This window comes from Athene noctua, chromosome 5 (assembly GCF_965140245.1).
Source record: "Athene noctua chromosome 5, bAthNoc1.hap1.1, whole genome shotgun sequence".
In the NCBI taxonomy this organism is placed as follows: Eukaryota; Metazoa; Chordata; class Aves; order Strigiformes; family Strigidae; genus Athene; species Athene noctua.
In genome coordinates, this window is record NC_134041.1 from 46,558,819 (window position 1) to 46,583,831 (window position 25,013).

Below are 25,013 nucleotides of genomic sequence, written 5' to 3' on the forward strand. Positions count from 1 at the left end.
AAAGGACCGGAGGGCGGGTGGATGGAGGAGACAGCATGAGAAGGAAAGGGCGCGCACGTACGTGCAGAAAGAAGTGGAAGGCTCTTTTCTGTAGCGATCGGCAGAGCTGACAGTGCTGTCTTGGAAAGGCAACCTTGTAAGCAGTGTTTGTTTCAAGGATCCCGGAGAAAAGAGAAGTCCCCGGTGGGTCCACACTCTGGAAGACCCAGTGTGAACTAGCCAAGAGTGCAACAAGGGTCACTGATAATTCCGAGCAGATACTTAAATAGTAGGGGTTAAAGGGGCTGTGCATGGGTAAACTTTCGTCATTGGGCTATTTCTATGTGTGATCAGAAGGAGGAGAATACTGGCGTGAATTTCTGAAGGATTTACATGGCTTAGGTCGGAGGGGGTTGATTTAAAAGTGAATGGTCCATGTTGCGCTTATTCATCATGTGACACAGGTAGTTCTGAAACATAGTTTATAGTCACCCAGCGGGTATAAATGCTGCTATAATGAATAGCAGTTTTAAAGACAACCTGTAAGGAGAGTGGTGGATTTGAAGGGAATTTGTTCATTCTGACTCCTTTTTTAAAGCTTGTCTTCCAGTAGCCAAGACAGTTACTTTTCTTGGAGAGTATACAATGCAATAATTGAAAAATTGTTGGAAAAAGCTACTGTTGCTGTGTATAACACAACTCTTTTGTGATTTTTTAACCTTGGAGTGTCAAATCTGAGCAGATACTATTGAAAGCCTCTGAACCACAAGTTTGTAGGTTTTGGATCATGGCAAAGAAAGGTTTGATTCATTTTTAAAATTAGCACCAGGCCACACTGCTCTGTGCTACTTGAATGTATGAAACGAACAATTTGCAAATACAAATTTGCCCAAATGTACGTTGCTAAAGTATCAAACCTCCTATTAATTAATCTTTGCTTATAAATAAGCCAAACCATCCTTTGATGCTTTTTTTTTTGCTTTTTTTTTTTTTTTTTTTCTCCATGGTAGCATGCTCATGACCTCCACTGGGGGTGTGAGCGAACCTTTTGTTGTTTGTGGTTTTTGTCTGTACTGTTTCTATACAATCAAGGTCCTGTGAAAAGGAGGAAGAGGCAGCGGGAGGTAGGAACAAGCTGGGCTATTTTGGACCAATGTGCCATTAAAATGTTCTCTCTCTTCTTAACTCACTCCAAACTCCTATTCAGGCATACACTTTGTATCAGTCTTTAACCTGCACTAAAACCTGTAGGACACTGATACTTTGACATTGTTGGGAAAGAATTAAAGAATCAACCAGGGATGGCTAATATTTCTTGCCTTATTTTATTGCAGAACAGCAGGAATTCAAAGTCTTTAAAGCTCTGGTACTTTGACTCTTTTATGCAGCTGAGATGATGAAATAAAAATGTGTTTGGTAAAGGAATTCAAATTAGCACTGGGTCACATAATTCCCCTGTTCTGAATATGGCCAATCAATGGCATCTCTAAGGCATCTAGAGGCAAGAGCTATGCAATTTCTGCTCATGCAGAATAATATTCCTAGCGTGGAAATTTCTGCTAATTAAAGCTCTTGCCAAGTAGAGTCTTTTTTTTTTTTTTTTTCTTCTTCTTCTTAAATAGCTCAAGTCAAATAGCTTTGCAAGCCAGGACTTGGAGAAAGTCTCCCTATAGTTAGAGAAATGCATTCAAGATTTTAAACTGCAGATCTCAGCTTCCTGCTAAAATCATTGTGATATAAATGGTGTTATACATCCTTAATAACAGCTTATATATGAAAAACCAAAGTTTTCTTATGGAATTAGAGACATCTATATAAAGTAACTATTGTGGCCTTTGCTTTTGTTTTGTTGTAGAACATAATGGAGGAAATACATAGGAAATATGTAGGAGGGAATATAGGGCACCAGGAGTAGTATCTATTCTTTTTGTTCTATGGTAAAATAACTTCTTAATCCATTTAGGCTTAGATCTATCTATATTAAAATAATTTTGCCTGACTTTATTTTTAATAGTAAAGTCAGTAGCAGGGATAAAGAAGGTTAAAACTCCAGGGAAGTTAATGAAACAAATTATTACTGAATTTAGGCTTCAGTCCAAATTTCTGGTTACTATGTATTGTAGGACAGCTCATTCATTTTTCACTTATAAAAATACCTTGCTATGTATAATGCTATACAATTAGCCATCACCATACAAGATGATTCCTTAAGTATATAGCTAATTAATTAGAAATTAACTGAACAAAATGTAGTGGACTGCAGGTTCTCACAGAAACTGATGGCAGAACTCTAAAAACCTTTTTCACATTCCATCCAAAATCACATGGTGTGACAGGAATGATATACAGTCAGTAAAAAAGGCTTTTGTGGTTTGTTCAGTTTTCCTGAACAACAGTGAAATTATCTTAATACCCAAAAAATAACAGAGTCGTAGTGATGTTTAGGTGTTAGAGCAAGCAGAATACTTAGAGCTGATCCAGAGCCCTGGAAGGCTCTTAAAGTTGAGAGAAGAGTTTGGGCATATTAGGCAATGCCTATTGTTGGCAGGGAAAGCTTTGCCTCTTGAGAAGCAGCAGTCACTGTCCCAGTCCATCCCATTAGCTCAAGAACAAGCTCTGACCTTGGACTTCCATTCTGGATCCACACTCTTCTGTATTCCAGTCTGCAGCAAGAATAGCCTTTCCCCCTGCTGGACTCCCCATCCTTCATCTTTAGTCATAAAATTTTATTTTGTCTATCTTGCCAAGAAGCAAGAATTGCCTCTATTTGCATCCTACCATACTATCAATGGTGCATAATTACAGAAATTAAGGAACTAGGAACCAAGATGCACGGACTTAGTTCAATTTAGCATAATTTGTCCCACCCTGCTGTAGATAACCAACTGTTCATATGGTCTGTGCTCTAGGGGTGCCTGTTGCTTTTCATTGGTTATAAAAGAAGTCTATATCAGCTAGCTGAGATGTGCAGAGGATTAATTTCACTCTAAGTGGGTGGTTGTGTGAGTAGAGACCACCTTCCCCTTCCACTAGTTTCACTGGCACATACTAGCACAGGCACTATTCAGCCTCAGGTTTAGTGTTTTGCAAGACTGGATTTAACTTCAGTTTCTCTTTACACAATTGACATGTAACAGATATTGGCATATGAATCCCTTATGCTTTCCCATTATTAGTAATGTTATGAGTATCTACTTCTTTTCCAGTTTTATCTCACTGAGAGTTTAGGATTTATTCTTTCATATTTAAAGACTTTCAGAACATTAGTTTTGACAGGTCTACCTTTTTGGAGCCAGAGTCTTGTGTCTCTACCTTGAGGTCCACCATTTATGCTTGTAACGATGATGGGGGCATAGACAATTATCAGACAAGCATCTCCTGTTCTGTTGCTACCCAGAAGCTGCCAGCCTCTACTGGAGGATTTTCTTCATGCATAGGTTACTAAGTGCAAAGATATCAGCTGGTATTAGCAGAAATAGTAATTTTGTAACATTACTAGGCACTGGTCTGAAACAAAGTCCATGCTTTATTTCACTTTTTTTTTTTTTTTTTTTTTTTACAGCAGGCTCTTTCAACTTTTCAGTGACCCATGCACCACCACCTAGAGTCATTTAGGAAGAAAAAAGGCTAGATGTTTTTTTCCCACTAAGAAAGGGAAGCAAACTTTTCCAGTGGTAACTCATAATTGTTGAAAACCGGGTTCATTGAGGTTGGTAATGCTGCCTTGGAACTCACCTGAACTGCAGTAGCTCCTGTCTGAGAGATGTCTCCTTTCTGTGTGAGGATGTATCACAAGTGCCTGGCCACTGTGCTTCCCAGAAAACATACCGTTTTCTTCCATGGGAGAGGGAAGCTACAGACCATGCAGGAAAATGAGAGCACAAGGCAATCAAACTACTCACATTGTGGCTGAAGAAAAGTAGACAGCTTTAGGGAGGAATGGGGGTGTGGGGTGGGTGTTAAATCCAATTTCCTGTTCAAAAGCAATTTTAAGAAAGTATTTCAAGCAGCCTTAGGCACCAGTCTTTAAGTTCCAGCCAGCAACCTATAGTGCTTTGAATTCCCTGTCCTTTTACTCAGTTTGTTTCCTAGGCAGCAAAGACTTACTGAGGTCACTGTTCAATACAAGTTCAGAGCTCAGTCTGATGCACTTAGCAGGCAAGATCGATACCTGCTGAGCAACAGTTTCCAGAGTAAACACTAGTGCTTTTCAAGAGAACAAGTGGGAACGGAGATGGGTTGGATAGGCTTGGCGAGACTGCAGCGTACCTTTATATACCCTGCATCAGCGCTAAGATGGCCAGCTCTAATGCACATCTTCGGACTCCTGTTTACAAGTGGAATTTGAAGGCTGTGGAAAGAGGGTGGGGGAAAGGCAGCAGCAGCTGGGAACCATCCGTGACCACAGCTGGTTTTACAAAGATCTTGCAAATTAGGTTGGGATATCTCCAGGATTTTCTTGGTCTGAGTAATGCTGCAGATGAGAGGAGGATGTATTGTGCTGATAGTACAGAAAGGTTTCTGCACATGGTGTACTAGATTAGACAAGCAGTGTGGAAGTATTTTAGAAGCGTGATGAGCAGCTGCTGACCAGTAGGTGGCAAGCGTGCCCCTAAGTCAAGGCTAACCCATTGCTCTGTTGGGTATGGGACAATACCGTGTCCTTAAGGTGACAGTTGGGATCACTTATGATCCTGTAGCATTTTCCCAGGGACCAGCTCTGTCAGGCAGCCTCAGTGTTTCAGAGCCTTCTAAGCCTTATGATAGCTTTGGCTTAGGATAGCTTTGGCTATCATAACCTGGCCCAGTGAGGTACACATGGTACTCACAGCTCTCCCTTGAGCTGTAACAGCAGTATTAAAGATCCATGCTTTCTTAATTGCAAGTGATAGAAAACTCATAACAAGATTTATATTTTCATTAGTATTTAAGATTTAAATGTTATTTTTATTTCAAATTTGGTTCCCCTGCAGATATGATTACAGCTTTTTTTCTTTGAACTGCAGTATGGTTTCTATGCAAGACAAAGTGATTCTCATGCTCTTTCCAGAAGGGACAGAATTGTGGTAATGTATAAAGTCAACTGTGAGTGTACTAAAGCCTGACTCACATCAGTGGTGTCTCTTCCATAGATGTGACCGGATGTTGGTTTAGGTTCAGAGTGTATTAATACTGTGGGATGGAAGATGCTGCAGATATTTAAGCAGAACTGATCCTGCCCTGAGGTAGAGTGAAGAATGAAATGATCTTCTGGAGAGCTTTAGTTCCTAAAAATTCTGTAGTTCTGTTAATGGGAAGGATGATAATTTATACTAGTAAGGAGAAATTTAATACTAGATATAGCAGATATGCTAGAGCATTTCCTCCCTGTAAAAACTTATCAAGCATCTGTGTTTGACCCAAATACACTAAACCTATAATGAGATGCAGGAGCTTTTTTTTTTTTTTTTTTTTTGTGCCTAGATCTGTTTGTCATCTTTCTGGAGCTTGTGCTCTTTATTCCACCACCAGAGATAAGAGTGTGTGGTCTTACTATTGTAATTGTCTGGATCCATGCTGACGTTCTTCCCTCAACCCTGCAAATACTGTAAAAACATACTTTTAAGATGCATTCTTTCCCTGAGCACATCTTCTGAATGTGAAAGTGACTTCTTCAGGATAGATGAAGGTGAAGAGATTGAGAGATTTTGAGAGGCTTCCAAGCATACTTTTTTTTTTTTTTTTTTAAATTTTTTTAAACATCTAGAGGGAATGTGTAGTTCCAGGCAAAAGAGTAAATGCATGTGCATGTTATTTTGACCATGATTCTGTACCCCTTTTGGATTTTTTTTTATAGTAGATCAGAATGCTTTTAGGAGTACAGGATCCTGTTGTGGCTTTGCTCTGAATCAGTGGTAATCATATAGTGGCCATGATGGTTGGAGTCAAGGCAAGATTTGAGAGTAGAGGTAATGTTTTGTAATAGATAACTAGCATAGGAAGGCTGGAATTTTTTATAAATTTTCCAGTCATACTTGTTGGTCTAATGAGAGCTATTGCCTCTATCTGCCTTGCTTCTGAATCCATGAAACCTCTTCTCTTGTTTCTTATTCTGTGGAAGCACTTACTCTCCTCTTCATACATTGCAACAATTCAGCAGAATTTATTTCTCCAAATATATACCTTTTTCCATATTTTTCCTTGAACCATATGTCCCTTTCTGATTTTCTCAGATTCAGTGTTTTTGAAGGGAGATACCAACATCTCTCGCCTCTTTCTGAGCAACTCCTTTTCTGTCCTCCAGCCTTCAGCAGAAATGTGCATGAGTGGGTGAGTGCAGAATACTAGTTTTCCTGAGGATTTCACTATTCAGCTGTCTCATTTGAAAGAGTCATTCAGGGTATCATCCCATGTTATATCCAATGTGCTTAAAAGACCCAACAACCAACACAGAAGGTAACCAGATCTTGAAGTGGAGTTTTTATTCTGATTTCCATAGACAGAATCCCTGGTAGTAAACAGAATTCACACACTGTGTATAAACTAACTCCACAGATCACTGCTGTGTAGTTTGGGTCCACGTAGGTATTTTGCTTGTTGTAAATGAATACTAAGGGGATGTTTTCTGGTTTTCTGTTATACTAAGTTGTGCGCCAAAATGTAACGTCACTACATTAATTTTGGAGTTGCACCCAAGATGAATTTGGCCTTGTCAGTTGTTAAATTCTTGCTATGATTGATCTCAGCTTGCTCAGAATGGGATCATGCCAGACTAGCAACCACAGAAATCATCAGCTGAAACTTCACCAGAATTCTCATTCCCTGTAAATTGAAAAATGAAGCTTTGAAATAAAATGCTTTGTTCTTCAATCTCACACTAACTTCTCATTAACTTTATATAACTCTCAAGTTATTAGGAAGATGCCAATTAAAACAGAATGGATTGAAGTATTTGAATGGAGAAAAATAGGAACATAATTCTTAATGAGGTATCGTACTAGTTCCTGGCATCTTGTGGCATGTTATCTCTGATATTTTCAGTCATAAATTTAATTTCTCTCCACCTCATTTGTCATAGATGGACATAGATGTAAGTAAACTAAGGTCTATTCTTGGCATATTTATTTTATGAATTCAAAACTACCCATCATCTGTATGAATGACACAATATGAACACTTTTCAGCTCTTTCTCCCAAAGTCTATGCAGAGGGATTTTTTTCACAGAAAGAATACCAAAATTCCATAAGGCTCGATTATAATTGCTTTATAGCAAATTAATGAAAAAAGCTTGTAGGTAAATACTGGACAGAAGAATCATGAAGCTAACAAGGTTTTTTTTTCAGGGTATAATTGCATGTGACTTCAAGAAATTTCTACTCTGAAAAGTTGTTCTTCTAATACAAGTGTTTAGATTATCAACACATCAGTGGAATAAAAGGACAAACACACCAAAAAGTCTGCCATCAGTAATTGATGGGTTATTCAGTACTGGATTAAAAGGACCACTGATCTAATGGCATGGCAATCCCTTTATTCACCCATAATGGCCTTGTACGTTCATGGGTTTATACATGCTAGTGATTTCCACATCAAATAGCTATTTCCACTTTATGCATCAGCACTGGTAAGTTTCTGCAAGCGAACTTGAATTTGCTGGGCCAGCTGTACTGCATTCCTGGTGGGGATGGGTAGTACAGGAATATTCAGAAATATGGGTAATCATCTTATGAATAGAATACAGTAAACTATCATACTGACTCTCAGATAGGGATAAGCTCTACACTCCTAACACACGTAGGCATAAAACCAGTAAATACTCATTTTTTTATCCCTAATATTAAAAAAAAAAAAAAGAAATGCAGGGAGCAAATTATTTTACTTGAAATTACTACTTTTTGGAAGGGAAAGATAGGTTGAAACTACTTGTATGCATTAATCATGTTCAGCATTTTTTAATTTTTTTGGTCCCATATTCCAGTTTTTATTGTGTTCAAAAGAATGCCTGTGCAATTTCGTAAATACATTTGCAGAAGCAGCGCAAAAATAGCTGTGTCAAATCTGCTAGTTTTCCTGTCATTGAGAAGGCTAACAGAACCTTTTTACTGGAAGACCCTGAAGCACTAGAAGAGATGTGTACTCTTAGAGGCTGGAGCTTTTTATGGACATGAAAGACAAACATCTGTGATGAATGGCTAGGTGGAATTGAACTTGCTGTGGGACAGGAGAATGGAATGGATGACCTTCTGGTGTTCTTCCTAGCGCTATTTCCTATGTATCTTTTGCAAATGGAAAAAAAGAAGTCTTATCCAGCCTTGTATTTATAAAGCAATGGGGTGGTATGTACCAGTCTGCATAGTGAACTTGACAAAGCTGTGCACAAAGAAGTGAATCTGCAAAGTAAATTACCGTTTCGGCATTTATTAACATGACAAAATGGTAGCAGTAGCAAGTGTAGACACTAATGTGTGGTGCAATTGTGCCCAACAGAGCAGCACCAAATGCTTTGTAAGCTCTAGATCTTCAATAAGATCTGTACCTTCTGTTGTGGAGTTATCAGTGTCTTAGTGTAAGAAAGATCTCAGTAGCTATGCAGATCGAATAAAATGTTAAATCTGATTTCCATTCTTCATTTGGCTTGATCTGTCATCATGATCTACTTTAGAGGGATTCTGAAGTGCAGAACAAGTTGCCCTTGGCTTGCGTGAAAAGAGGGGATCTCAAAACTGCTAAATTAATTAGCAATTCCTAAGTAAATTAAGTTCCTTGTTTTAAATATTAGATAAGTAATTGATGATTGTTAGTGATAACCTTATGCATCCTTTCCTCATGCCTTCCCATCAGATAGATATCTGACTTGCCTGGTTAGTTCAAAATAAGTTCAATAAAGCATTCAGCTTCAGTTCTTTGGCAACACATCACCTTCTGGGGGTTTCAGGAGATGAAGATCTTTTCAGGGCTATTTGAAACAGTAGAAAGAACTTTCTCTGTAACTAAGGGCTGTTGAAACCCTCACCAGCTTTTGCTATAAAAGCAAGATGCATTTCAAAAGCATAGTGCACTTTCTTTTACATAAATAAAAGACCACATGTATTGGCTTGTTTTTTAATAAACTCCAAAGAAATAAGAAACTTCCATACCCAGAGAAATAATTTAATTTCTTCATTCATGCTTCTTCTGTTGAGAAAATACTGTAAAAACAGAAGACATATCTCAACTCTGTTGCTCAGTATACCATTGGATGGAATTCTGATGCTAAGGTGATGTAGCACAACCTGCATAGGTTAGAACAGATATTCCTAGACCTTTGTTGCCAGCATCTTAGTATCTCCCAGAGGCCCACTAGAGAAGTAGACATGATCTAATAAAGTAGTCCAAGTGAGATGGGCAGAGATTGCATAGTAGACTTCTGGCTCCACCAAGGTCTAACCTCCATGGTCCTGCTCAGTGAGACAGCTGTGTAGCAATGAAGCAATGTGTTCTGAAATTGGAAAGGGCTGCAGCAGGCAGTAAACGTTTGTAGTCAAACAAAACTTTAAGCCTCTACTTTGTTTTTTGGTGGGTCAGGCTCCTTCCGTAGAAGCTGAAAGCTGCCGCGGTGCCGCCGTGTCCCAGAGCTGGGAGTCAGGGAGCTAGTAAAGTGGCTCAGCAGGATTGTGCTGGAGCAGAGGCAGCTTCCAGCAGGCCTGTCTTTAGTGAGGGGTGTCAAGTTTTTATGAGCATCGTTACATTTTTATAGCTTAATGGGTTTGACTATTAAAGCATAACAAAGCACGTTAAAAACTTGCCACGGCTCATTTCCGCACTCAGTAGCGAGTCCTTGCTATGTGTAGCATGGGTCCCTAGGAAATACTAAATAACAAAGGCCAACTTAATACAGTGCTTTCCACATCTTCCTTATCCACTTTAATCATCTGGGTCCTTTTCTGTTTAAAAACAGTCTTGTTTTGATATATGTTTTATTCAGCTTCAAAGCTCTCAGCACAGTGACTGGTCTGGAATTCACACCTATGGGTTGGCTTCTCCAGAAAAAAAGATGGTGGTTCGTATAAAGACTGCAGATGGGAAGACAACTCATTAGAAATGTGTTTTGAAAGACACTGTCATAGAAACTAAGGAGCACCAGATTAAAGATTAGGGTGAGGAGTTTCATTAAAAAATCGGTAAAGAAAAGAATGCAGTAAAGAAAGCAACTGTGACTGGTTGCCAACACTGAAAGTTTGACAAAATGGAGAATGGTGTATTAACCAGTGGTGCTGGCATCTTCAGTTATAAGAACATGGAGGTGCATCCAGTCTGCAGTTCAAGGGAAGTTTAGTGTCGCAGCAATTCAGAATTCACTCTAGCTGTAGCCCGTGATATCTTTAAATCACTAAATAGTGTCACATTGAGACAGACACTAGTCCCAAGGATGGCAGTGTTGCAGAGAACATGGTAGGGCACTGAGGTGTTCAAAGCTGTCAGGGACTCCAATAATGGAGCTAGACAGAGAAGCAGAATATGAAGAGCAGTTCCTTAGGATAGGTAAGGGGAAGCACTGCCTTTTTGGTGCTTGTGAATGTAAGATAGAGTGCTCTGCGGGGATGTTTCTTTGTATGTCTTTCTGCTTTTATAGAGAAAAGTTAGGAAGTATGATAATTCAGTTAAAATCTCATAGGGAGAATTTTAAATGTCTTTTATTTCTAACAGGCAGCTTCAGGAAATAGATGAACAGAATGCTTATTTTGGTTTGCTATTTCAAAAGGGTCTTTGCAAAATAGAGTTTTAAGGTTTCTATTAAACTGAAACCTATAAAGCAATTTAAATGTAGTGAAGCACTTATGTACTTATATTGTTTTCTAAAAAGGTATTTAGGTGTCAGATGTATAGGTACCTAATGGCATTTTTAGAATCTCTATTAGGAATTTTGGAAAAATTAGGTGCTAATTTATGCAGTTTCATGCCTAAATATGTTTATAATGGGGTTCCTTGTGAGCTTTAGGATCAAAGTGCTTTGGAAATGTATTTTATTATTATTTACTGCCTTCACTTAATTTACTCATATGTTTTATAAGCTGTTGAAGGCCATTGCACAGTTAGGCAACATGATCCAGACCTGGAATAATAACACTGATGATGATACATTCAGGAGAGATGTATTTACAAGGCTTTCCGGTCCTTGTCAGTGTTGCCCAGTCCCTATGGTTTGTTACTACATTCAGCTTCCTGCTAACAGTCTGCATTTAATACCACTTGCACTCGTGATTCAGAGAACACAAGTTCATCATGGGGTTACTTATCATTGCCAAAGAAACTTCACTGATTCTTTTCTCCTCATTCCCAGAAAAGAAATAAGTATTCTAGCAAACTATTCCAAAGGGAACTGGTAAGTTCAGGGATTCTGCTTCTTGACCCACGCGTTATAGGATCTTTTACAGCAGAAGGGAGTTATAATAAATGTCGCTGAAAACATATTGCAGATCACTGTTAAATAATCCCAGCTTTATTGCAGTGAAAAGTGATTCAACAGTACAATGATGAATGTGGAAAAAAATCCTCCTAGTGACAGGACATATGATCTTTTTTAAGGTTCTAGAATGGTAGCTGGCCTTCTATGGGAAGACGAGTAAGCACAGGTGACAAGGATCCCAGCTGGCATATTTTATAAGCTTTCAGCTTGGGAATGAAGGAGAGGGGCCAGTTATGCAGATGGTTTCTCAAAGGTGTCCCTGCTTGATGGGAAGGAGGCAAAGGTACCCTATTCTTTTGTTTGACAGCAAATAAAAGATTGATTCTGAGATTTCACACCAGAGTAACAATACTACTTTGAATCCCTAATAGGGACTTATGAACTGCATAAGTATGCATGTTGGTCAAGTGGCAAAGCTGAATAGACATCACAAGAAGGTAAAGAAAAATCTCACAGAAACATTTTTGTGTAGTCAGTTTACTTGGTTCTCCTGAATAGTTTTGTCTTCTCTTTTCACCCTTCCAGATAAGTACTGTTAGCTGCTGTAAATATGAACTGTGGTTTTCCAAGAAATGTAGAAAGTAATTCTGACTTGACTATGTATCTTTACATGGGGAGTCTTCATGTGGCAGTGAATGAGGCATTAATAGGAAAAATGTGAAGTTGCCCTTTCAGATGTCACCAAAAGTTGATTTGTCAGTGCAAGCATGTTCCAGGAACAGGAGCTGAGATAAGAGATAGGAAGAAGTGAGGCAGAGAATGCCATAGGATTGAATGATGAAGGGGATGATGCAATATGAGATTAGTGCAATGCAGGGAGAGAAGCTGCTTAGAATGAATATGATAATTACATCATTAAGGGGGTGAGAAAGTATGCACAGTATGATGTCACAAGTAAAGCAAAAGAAATGTTACAGTACTTATGTTCTAGTCCTGTTGAAACTGTGGTCATCTAAGTAGCGAGTGAATAGCTTGGAAGGGTCATCTGCTAACAGTGGTCTTTTTGTTGATCTCTAAGCCTCAAACACTTCTCCAAAAAATTTCAAAGTCTCATGTACCTGGATTGTCACAGTGAAAAAAGAGATTTGAAGTTCCATTGAGATCTAGTTTCTCAAGTATTCTTTCCAAGTTTTCCACCAGAATCTGTGGGCAAAAGATTTGGTGGTTTCTGTTAGATCTGGGTAAAGTTTTTGGTTGGGCTGAATTATCTATTGTTTCTGCTTATTTTTAGCATGAAAGGTTTTAATCTTTTCCTTTAATTTCTACAACCAATTGAGAATTGTCCATGCAATATGATCTACTTTTATCCCAGTCAAATTGGTAGGGTTTACTTCATATGCCTAACAACAAAGGGCTAATGTGAGTAAGGATTCATTCCTCTGTTATACTGCACATGCAAAGGAATTATTTTAGTATGATTGATTTCTGCAGAATCTGGATGTGGCTGGTGGTGACCCCCACAGATTAAAATTCTCTGGAAAGATGTGGCATCTGGCTTTTACACATCCAGAATTATGTGAAATGGATTCCACCACACAGATAGCTAAGTTAGGTGACTGAAACTGGATCCTGTGAATATCCCTAAGGATTGGGAACAATAGCTGCCCAAAATTAATGTGTTAGTGTTCATTCCACTTCTGTTTTCGCTGGCTAAATGGTGGCACCAAAAGTGAAATCAAAGCTAAACATGATGAAACTCATATGCTAACAATGCAAGTCCTGTCAGTGTGTTGGGTATAGTAATCTTCCCATGACATGTAACGCGTGATTTGGTGTGCATTACATCCATCAGCTTCCTACAGTCGTGTTGCTATCAGTTGCCAGGCAGCTATCATATCGATACCTCTTACTGGTTGTGCCCTTTATTAACACACTAACACAGATTACTGTATAACACAAAATTACTGAGGAGTTTTTGTTCACTTGTAAAACAAACTAGTGAATTATTTTCATTGACTATTTCCACCCCTCAGTGGTAGTACTGTTTGTGCTATCTGCATATATGCAAAGGGATTTCCCATCTTTCCTGTGTCAAAAACTGTTTTGGTACAGAAAATATCTTTGTACACATATACAGACATACTTTCATACCTGTATCATACATTTTACATAGCAATGTTTGTTAAAAAAAGCCTCTGTATGTGTTTCTTTTCATATTCACTCTAAAATGAAATGGAAAAAAGCTGCCTTTGCAAGGAATTTTTATTGGCGAAGCATATAATTTACTTTGGCTCTATAAATCAAAGTGCAGTCAAGCTGCAAAATATGGGTAGCCCATTTAGAAATATTCCATCAGGAGGTATAGAGGTACAGTATATTATACCTGCTGTTTCAAATAAATAGCATTCTCAATTCCTGTTCATCTGTATATGATATCTTTTATTGCAATGTGGTGCTTTCCATCAAGTTAGTTAATTTTGTTCCTGCAATTCAAGATGTAATTGATCACTACAGTACTTGCCCTTGGGTCAAAGTATCTTTTTATTCAGTGTGTTGTTTCAACTTTTCACCATTGTTTTAAAAATATTGTATATGAAATATCGTAGCCTGTGCAATAAGTTTTATAGTTCTTTTTATTATTTTTTCTATCTTCAGCATACATATGTAGTCTTTAACATGTATTACATACATACTTCTATTCTCTACCTGCATTTTGTTTTGCAAAAAGATGCATTTCAACATCATTTGCATGAAGCTTGGGGACAATTTCAGTTAGTTTTAGATCACAAGGCTTCAGTTCAGCAAATTAATTTTGTGCTTAATCTCTTGTTATTCTTATAGAGCTATGCAAATAGAGAGCAATGCAGAGATGGGTTTTCAATTTCAAGATAGAATTAATTTTATGTATAAACTATTAGTCTGAAATAATTGCAGTGTTTTTCTGTTGAATTTTTAAAATCTTGTAAATGTTTTACACATAAGAATGATTTTTCTTTTGAAAGTAATTCAGAATGAAACAATCATGAGAAGGCTGTGTCAGACTTTATAACTGAGTCTATAGACCCAAGTAAACTAAGAAATATCTCAGGAGGGATAGAGGTCTTTATCTTTTGGTAAGCTACTAAAAGAAGTATTGACTCATTGAAGCTAAGTAAGTCAGAATGCCTGAAGAATGATGATGTATTTCAGACAAAACTGTAATGGATCAGATCTGTAGTTATCTTACAGTTCAACTGTAAACACTTTGGGGTAGGGGCCGTATATACAATGGGTTCTCCAAGGTACTAGGGAGGCCAGCAAGTGGTCAAAGGACACTTGGCATTAGGGGGTATGCCTGTAAAACAGCAAGTGATACACTGGGAAGTTCTGAATGAGAGAAATTTATGTGGTTGGGTGTGTCCTGTGGATTGAAAAGCTCTATCCATCTAATCTAGATCCGCTAGAAATTTTTAAAGAATCAGGTTTTCTAAGAAATTCCCTTGAATTTAAACAGGCATGAAAAAAATAAAACAATTACAGTTTTGGCTACTTTTGAGTTAATTTCTGGCCAGCTGGTTGAAATATTTGGAGGGAGTTATATGGGTAAGTGTTAAAATTTTTCTGCACAATGCATTTTAATTTGGAGATAATCCAGATTTTTATTGCTGCACCAAACTGAAGGGCTTTAAATTTAAAAAGAAAATTATAAAAAAATTTTAGTACTAGAATCATAAATTACTTCAGAAATACGAGTTAACTAACATTTCTAATGCACATATGCATCACTATTACAGCCAACAGATAATGGTGATAATTCCAGAAATAGTTTTTAGGTATTAGAATTGAGACTTAATTAAGGTGTGGTGTGTGTATTTTTGTGTTTGACTTTTGTTAGGATTTCTATCAATTAAGCTGTTGGAAAGAATATTCATAAATTAAGAAGTTAGTTGAAAATAGTTACTTTATATGCATCCAGCTTCTAATTTTGAATGGATAATGTTTCTGATTGAGGTGGTCAGGCACATTTATGATTCCTGAAATCTGTGTTTTGAAGCAAATGGAATGTAATCAGTGAAGCATGAATTGCAATAACAGATCTTCAGTAGAAAGAAAATCTATTGTTAATAATAATGAAGCCAAAATTTTATTATATTCTGAACAATTCTACTTTCAGTATACTTTCAAGGGTAAAGAAAAATGGCTATGTAATAGTAGGAAAACTTGTATGGTTTAACAGTAGTATACGAGCAGGAAAAGTTTCAAAAAAATGTTCCAGAGTAAACATAAGTAATTTCCCTTTTGAAAAATCCTAGTAGAACAGCCTGAATGTTTCTTTAAGTGTCATTGGTGCAACTTAGCCAGTAACACTTTCTCCACTGAACCACATACTTAGCACTGGAAAGTTTCTTGCCAGTGTAACTGTACTGGCTGGCTATAATTGTCTTGTGAGCTAAAATGCATTGCCTGCATCGCCATTCCTTCAGTGAAACTGATGAGTGGAAGACTTCTGGAAAAGACGTTATCAGGTTACTACAGGTGTTTACTCAGAGCACCAAACTCCAGGTCTGGCATACTCAAAACTGGCATTGATTTTTGAGAAGTTCCTAGTTATTCAAGTAGTACTGAAGTCTCAAACTAGCCCATGAAACTGTATTCATTAAAGAAGTGTTACAGCACTTATGCAATACCTTCAGGACTCTTTAGGAGTATTGTAATTTATTTTCAGAAATATTGGGTTATGTGGTTACAGTTCCTGACAGCTTGGACATCATCTCCCAGCTATGTGTATATGATAAGCTATGGACTGTATTTATGTGTTCTTTGGCAGTTGATTTTGCTTCTGTAGATAATATTCATGGGTTACTTTGCTCTTACCTATTTTGGTTTCCTGTATTTTCATTATGGCTGTGAGGTGAAAACCTAGTGATCTTTGCAAATTGTTTTCTTGACTATTCTGGTGTGGTTATAGAACTGAGGATTCCTTTTCTCTTTTGTCTTCCTCTCATCAGGTAGTACACAGTGTGCATCCATGAGGATTGCTTGTTGACTGATGTCACCATTTTACCAACACCACAGACATATATATATATAATTTTCATCATTCAATGAAAATATGTTGCCAGCAAGAATTAAAAGAGTTTAGGGCTTGGGAAATAGTACTTCATTTTGTAACAAAATGTTTCAGTAATATACCTTGCTGTTATATGTCCTATACCACTTCACAAACATCCCATTAGTGTTAGACCATTACTTTTCACATAGTCTCTTGAGCAATTTTTACTTCTTCTGAAATTTTAAAATAGAGAAGTTCTGTCTGTCCTTCAGGTGTTACAGGAATCTTGAACTGCTTATAATAAGAATAGTAGAAATCTACTTTTCTTCTTATGTTCATGACAGTTGCCTGCTGTTATGCTTACAATGAGCAACGTTTGACAACCATGTTTTCCACATTAATTATGGAAGCAGAAGTGACATTTCTTAAAAAATACTTATATATTTTGGGAAAAAAAGAAGGGAATAGATAATGTGGTTGTGTAAATGAAGGATGCCAAAGGCTGAAGGAACTTGTATTAACAATTCTGGTGCTGATACTGTGGCTAGCTTGGAAGGAGAAGAGTTGGAGAGCTAATGAAAGCTGGAAAAGGCTCAGAACTGAATTTGAGATCAGAATAAAGAACTAGGCAAGGTGACTGAGTCTAGGATATAGAGAGACCACAAAAGGAATTCTTGAGGGATGAGACACACTGGATAAAGGATCCAGAGTACCTTTGTTTTATAATCATCTGCCTAATTCTCTGAAAATCAGCCATCTTTTGCAATAAATGTGGCAGGAGACTCTTCTGTCATGCAGCCTTCCTAGAGCAAGTCTGCCTTGAGCAGTGAATTAATTAGAAAGTTGTAGATGTGATTTTAGATTATCATAACAGATATACATACACAGAGTCACAATTCAGGATGAGCAAGCAAACTAAATTATAGTATTCTCACATATCTGCTGTTTGCAACTTTAATTTAAAAATATTCTTTCTGTATTATTATGTACTAAAAAGACAGAGTACACGAAAGGACACATATCCATTCACATTGACAAATATGCATATTCAGGTACACACAGACTGTACAAATGGACACACCAATGGAAGTATATGCACTTAGACACAGACATACTCACAAAATCAGAAGGGCGTAGGACCATACATGCATATGTGCACATACAGTAGCAAATTCACATACAAGAAGTGGGAGGCACATAATCATGAACAGCATTGTGTGAATACACACATAGATACCTACACACCACAGTTCCCTTCACAGCTATATGAAGTGACAGAAAGGCCTGGAGCTGTGCAAACATCATTAAAAGACACCCACACAGTCATGACTGTCTCAGGCTGAAAAAAAGAGAATACTGAAAAACACTGTCTGGGAGAACAAAACAGAAGAGTCAGCCCATCAAATGTCTGGAACTAAAATAATGCCAGAGAGTATACCCCGGCCAAAAGCACTGCCAGCAACTAAGTCAGTCACACAGCAAGAGCAGTCATCCACACATACATATGCTGCAAGAAAAATATCCACCACCTGCCAACTGGCTACTAGCGACCACGACCTGTGTGTGTGTGTGGCCAGTGTGTTGGCACCAGTGTTGGAAGAGGAAGAGGAGTGGAAAGAAAGGAAACAGAAATAGGAAATCAGAAACAACAGAGGTGAAATGGAATCAGTGCTCCCAGTCAGAACATTTGTTTAATAGAAACAGAAGTCTGGAATGTGTGCAATTTATGTTTTAAAGAGTGAAAGGTCCTGGTCATGTGTGAAACTTCAGCCTTCTTGAGTAGCAGGAGGTCCTGTATGTGTGAAGCACGTTGCTCCACTTAGCACACATCAGATGTCTTGAAAATGCCAAACAATGAAACAGGTGGCTAATTGGCTTTCATCCTTTCAGTTCATACAAGAAGAAATTTGGTCAAGTGGTGAGAATAGGATGCTCAGCCAGGTCTCCTGGCTGGTGTCCTAGGATCTCTCTGAAGTGCTGTGTGACCTTGGGTGACTCATTCATGCTCTTTGTGTCTGAGTCTCCTATGTGTAAAATAAGGATATTAATGTTTCTTTACCTCATAGGGTTGCAGGAAGATCAAAATAATGGATGTAAAACTTCTTAAGATTAATGAAAAATATCAAGTAGAGGAAAGCTGAATTGCAAATTGAATTCTGAAATCTGTCTCTGAGACAGACACAGTGTTGCAGCATAGATTTGGGTGACACCAGCATTTAATGGCAGACAGATTTAATCTTCATGCTGATTCCACATCTGTATCGCCCATCCTTTGTTAGGATAGTTTTCAGTATGATAGAATAATTTTTTCCAAGTGTCATGCTATTACTCTGTGGCATCTCTACACCTAAGCTTTACTTCAAAAAAAACCCCCTAAGAAATTGAAAAAGCAAATTTGACCTTCTTGATTTCAGTATTTTCATACTTGGTCTAATATCTAATAGTCATCTTTGCTCTATTGTTCTTACCTATTGCCTTCTGAACACTTTACAGGCCTGTTACAGAGGGTCTCAAAGAAACAACCAACCACCAAAAATTAAAAATGTGTTGTCAACACAGTTAACTAGCCCTCCACAAATACAGGTTCAAATGTCTGTGAGAGGAGAACAGAACAACTTCCTAGGGTTTAACAACAACCCAAAATGCAGAACAAAGCACCACTTCCCAGGATTTAATGACAACCCAAACCACTATATCACTCACCTGACAAGTGAGAGCTCTCAACCTTGAGGACCTTCTCAGGGCAACATCCCAACACAAGTCACCTCAAGGAGTTTCCTTGGATGGCATCCCAACCAAATGGGAGAGTCCTCAACCACAACACACTGCTCTAGGGGTCAAGCTCAAAACTACTCCCCACGGGACTCCATTTGTATCCAGCTGAATCTTGATCTGTGGTCAATAGCAGCTCCTATTGGCCAAAGGCCCCAACCACTGTGAAGCCCTGAGAACAGGCAATCAGGAGCTGCTGCACTTCAGCAGCCAAGAAGCCCTATTTTCATTGGGAAGGTGCACCTGCCACAAAGCCCAAATCCTGAAGAAAAATCATCCAGTAAGTTAACTGCTTATGTATTGCTCCCTAGGGGATGAGCTGTAAATGAGGAGCTCATCTAATCATCTATTTTTATTTAAGGTAGTATGAGTTTTTGTGTTAACTTGGTTTAATGCTGTGTTGCCTTCACTCTCAGCTCATTAGGAACTGTTACAAACCACCATAGTGGGAACCCTTTTAGCCATGCCAGGCTGCATGCTTTGGTTTGTCCTCTGTCATAAGACCTAGCTTTAAGTTGGTCAAGTCACTTATCCAACCAGACACCCACCTGGATGAGTGTGGTTTTGGCCAGAGATTCAGTCCAAGATCTAAGAACCCAGATATATTTCTGTTGAAATAGTAAGCACAGTAAGTTTTGCTTTCAAGACATTCACGTATTTTTAACAAAAAATCATTTCATCAAAAAGTTCCAGACCAGCAATATACCATTTTTTTTACCGTAGGAATTCACTTCATGGACTAAATGTAGATTTATTCAGAATTTCTCCATGAGACATTTTCTCGTTAACGACTGTCATTCCAGAAAACTAAATATATGCAGGTTGTTGTTGATTTTTACAGCCTACATTTAAGAAGATAAAGAGGATGAGGCACTTAAGTGGGGTGGAATGTCGTTTGGCATAACTGGATTTTATACTGAAATGTATTTTGTCTTGAATTTTTTGTTTTCATATGGTATTTCATTGTAGTGTATCACAGCCCATTTGGAAACTGCATGGGAATGATTCTTCTGAGGAGGTGCTTTACTGTGTGAGTGAAGGCAATTGTGCATCTGCTTTGCCCATGTTTTGAGCCCGCCAGATAGGAGAAGTACAATTCAGAAGCCATGTGCTGAAAACCAAGATATATTAGCTCAGGCTGAATGCCATGTTCGTGTGATTACATGGCTTTTGGATAGAGCTGGTTGCCATCTGGCTTGTGTGAAGTATGGTAAAATCCCAACTGTCTGCACCTATTCATCTGGACGTACCTAACATCTGGTTAGAGAAACAAGTTGTAATTCACTGCCTAGTAACTTGCTTCAGCATTTTTCATTTTCACTTCTAATTTGTGTATTAGCAGGTTACATCCTGTGTTTACACAGTATCTTCATTGCTACATTGTTCATCTTATGCCTGTCAGTAAGGTAGCTAAACCACTGTGGAAATAAATAAGAATTGCACAGCTGCTCAAGGTTCTTTCATTAAATTCTCAGAGTAAAATCTGGGTTTACATCCAGTTGAGAATATTAATGAAAAAATACCGAAAAACCCGATCACTAAAATAGCTATATTAGACAGAAAATGCTTGGAGATCTTGCAGATTACTGTGAACTTTACAGTTTTTGTCTCTTAATCAGTTTATAATGTTTGGGTCGATTTAGGGAGAATGTGTAAAGCTGGACTGAAGTTAAACACTGTAAATTGCTCTAAGTCCAAGAGTCCATGATTTTTAAAGCATCTGAGCCTGGAAGAAGGTATACTGGTTAAGGCTCAGATCTTGGTATGCTTTATCAATGATTTGCTTTTGTTCTTAGGTTAGAAACTTCTTCGTACGTTTATCAGTTTTCCAAGCAAACCGGGTAGGATGATCCGGGACCCTTATCATCCTGTTTTTTTTACAAAGATTTTTCCTTTCTTGTACTGAGCCCCGGATCATGGTTTGTCTTTCTGAAGTCAAAACATTTTCTCCTGGATAAAGGAGCCTGCCACAAAGAACTATTTGCAGGAGGAGATTTCAGACTCTCTTTGGACATAACCTTCCATTGCTGAAGTTAAAGAACTTAGTATTTGTGCAAGTGAAAGGCAAATGGTCTTAGAAACTTGGTATACAGGAATGAGACTGTATCACTGGTGACTAGTGGAAGCTGTAATACATTACCATACAAAACTGCATGCTGCTGAGGAGCTAAAGATCAAGCCCTGCAGCATATTTCCCAAAGGTTTCAGGTCCCTGAAGCTGCCCTGCCAGGTGCCAAAGGCAGTTCCAATAAGTTATCAAAGCTGCTTCCTGCAGAAAATGCCAGAAATACTTGTATCTGAGTGTAACTGGCAGACAGCAGAATTACCAGTTTCACTTTTAGAAGTAAAGGTCTTGGGCTCAGTTCTGCTTCTGAATCTGACATGGCTGCTTCCCAGCTGGAGACATCCCCCGTCAATCATCTTGGCCTGAATGGACAAGATGACAATTTAAAAGGCTAGTTCATTGCCTCCCATCTTCTTTCTAGAGTGGGCATGGGGAGTTTGTTGGTAAGACAGGAAGGGGAAACAAAAATACTGTACCTAGCACTGGCAGGTCACTGGGGCCCTTATACACTGCGACAGCACAAATAATAGCTGTCTTAGTACCAGCATAGTTGATTCAGTAGTATGTATGGGGGAATTTTAACTAAGATATCCACAATTCATCTTGAACCTCCTCCCCACTCCTTGGGAGGATTGTGCTAAAGACACAATAATGATCTGGTACCACATGGTGGCAGAAGGCTGAAAGACTTCATTCTCTAACAGAAGTCAGTTCAGTTCCAGTACATTCAATTCCAGGTACCACTTCCAGGCTGTTGTAACCATGATGGTGAATTTGAAAGGCAGAAAGAGCTGAGCATCCTACAGAGATTCCTGGAGGTTTAGAAAGGATTGAATCATAAATTCTAGGATTTTCCAGAATGATGGCTTTTCCTGTTTGTACCATGGACTCAGATAACTACCTGGTGATGGTTATGGTGGAGAGCCATTCCCTGGTATCAAAAACTGTTTTGTATGCTCTGAACTGAACCCTAACTCCAAGAGTGTTCTTGCTGAAAAACCATTGGGATAAGTGTATTTCTTACTATCATTCCTTTTGTGGGAGAGGTATCATTGGTCCCTGCAAAAGTTCGATTTCAGCTGACCATGTTTAATCCATGCTGTTAAAATGCAGACAACTTCTTCACACTGCTGTGGATAGTGTCTCTAAGGCATGAGCAATTAAAGCTTGGATGAAGAAGTCTGACGAGACAGCACGTAAAACAGCTCAGCCCAGGGAGAAAGCTTACCCTGAGGTTCATATTTTAGTCCATTTTACCAAAAAATCTAAGCTCTAGGAAGCAGGTGAATATTCAAGGTGTACAATTCAATTTTCCTATGTTCTTTCCTGCAAGTGAACGGGAGATACAGAACAATTAAGCATTGTGTTTGCCTCCATCTGTGAAGTTCAGCATTTGCTTTAATAGTCTGAGGCACTGGGTCTACGCATACTGGTGGACAGACTAAATATGAGTGATTATTTCTATTCCTTGAACAAAATGGAAAAATCAGAAGGATCTGATTTAATTCAGAGCAGATGCCTCTTCCTCACACCTGGATAAAATGCATCATGCAAACAAGGTATGAGTGAATGCAGTTTCAGGGGGAAGGCTGGTCAGCCCCTTCCTGGTTCATAGTATGCTGCATCTAGCCGTGATAAGGATGTAGACAAGGCTGTATTATTTCAAGTTCTGCCATATACTCAATGTACAACCTCAGGGAAGTAATTAATCTCTTCATCCTCTGTTCTCCAGGCATTGAATCTTTTATTTGCTCACTGAGATTACAAACTCTGGAGAGCAGCAAGTTTCTGTTTAGCACCAAATATGCCATGAGTTTCTGGGTGCCAGAGTAATAGAATCATCATCTGCTCTGAACAGCTTGTAGATGGAGGATATTGTTTTGTCTGGTGCTCTAACTTATGTGATTGCTTTCCCTCTGTAGGGAGCTTTATTCTTCCATTGGCTATACAGAGCCTGAGAATGTGAGTCGACTAATTTAGCCTGAAGTGTGACTTTGTTCATACCTCCTGTAGTTCTTACGAATTCTGAAAAGTCAGTTGTACTCAATGTATTCTACTCAGTGTTGCAAAGACTCAACTCTCCACCTATGCTCATTTTTGGTTTTATGCTCATTTCACTTCATCAGTGACCACCCGCCTCTGAACTTTCAAGGTGAATGTTTGAATTGAATCTTGCTATATAGTCTTTCCAACATAGGACCACCCACTTACCCTGGGTCCTTTAAAACAAACAGACAAAACATCTAAGTTCTTTGTTCACCCTCAACTTCACTGGTATTATTTTACAAGCATAATCTTCTTTAATACCTGACAACTAGTGGTAATAGCTTTTTTAACTTCTGCAGCTGTCAAAACCACACATCTCTAACAAAAGTATAAAGAATATTAAGTATCCAGTAGGCTACATTATCCCACCAGTTTGTTTCAGCTAAGAAAAATATCTCCATGATGTAATTCACATAACTATGGTTCTTGTTACTGATCAAATTCATGTTGGTTCTTTTTTAAATGATCTCATCTAGAAGCATCTAACAAAGGCATCAAGGCAGACAGCTTCATAAAGGAAAAGGACACTTCTCTGCATTGTGCCTTTTCTTTTAAAGAAGATCCAAGGACAAGAAAACTATACAGCAGTCCCACTAGAAACATGACACATAGTCTTTATATTACTGTCCTGTTTGTCACATGCCAATACTCATAATGTGGGATGTTATAAAGATCTTGGAAACAGGCTACAAACCCTACAGCTATTGTACCATTTTAAATCACCGCTCCCACAGCTGGACCCCAGATCATAATAGAACAAAAGCCCTTTCCACATATTCACTATGTGTCTGCAACACAGCTATGTTCTTGTTAATGACTTTGGAAGTGGTATTGTCCATGCTTTGCACATTGGTATGGGAATTCAGGGGGTTGGCATGGATGCTAGTCTCAGTTCTGTAGTTAAAGTATGGTATAACTTTAGCTATGTCATTTATGCTTCAGGTGTTGGACCTTAGCAGAGGATAGCATAACAAGAAAGTGTGAATAAAGACAACATCTCTAACGTTTTAGGGTGTCTGTCAAACATAATTCTGTGATGCTGGAGAATAATTAAAGAAACCTATCTTGGTAGGAAGGCAATAATGACCCACCTATCATGTGACAAATCTGTGCAAGCCCAGGACAACACAGGTTGCATGAAGATAGATACAATTTTGTCCATGTTGACAGATAGATCCATTTTAGCCACATTGTGTATGGACATGGAACATGCTTAGAACAAAGCTAGTTGGAAACTGGGCTATTAGCGCTAGTGAAGCCAGAAACAAAGGAAAGTTAATTGGGTCAACATGTGGTTATGATTCCATATCAAGTGTTTTCTAATTAGCATGGCTGACTACTACGTATGGATGTGTTTCATTCCCATGATTAACATTTATTACCAATGGATTTTTTGTGAACAATTTTAAAGAGCATGTAGAAAGACCACATGATGGCAAACCAAGTAGGCACCCTAAAGACTGGGCCAACAGTGTGTTTTCTTATTCAGCATTCTAACATATATACAAGAGATTTTCTGTGACCAGAAACCATAGAACCTGTCTCAGTAGGTAACATCATGCAAGAATTATGTTTGCTTCAAGAAGGGCGGAGGTGATAGATGGTATCATGTTGTGTAGCCCCTTGCTATTGGATCATGGTTGGACGTTACTGTCAAAGAAATACTGAGTTGGGTACTCAGTGACAGTATGTTTAGCTGTGTGGAATTTAACTTACCTTTGACAACTTGAGGGTCCTGTTTCCATTTTGCTTG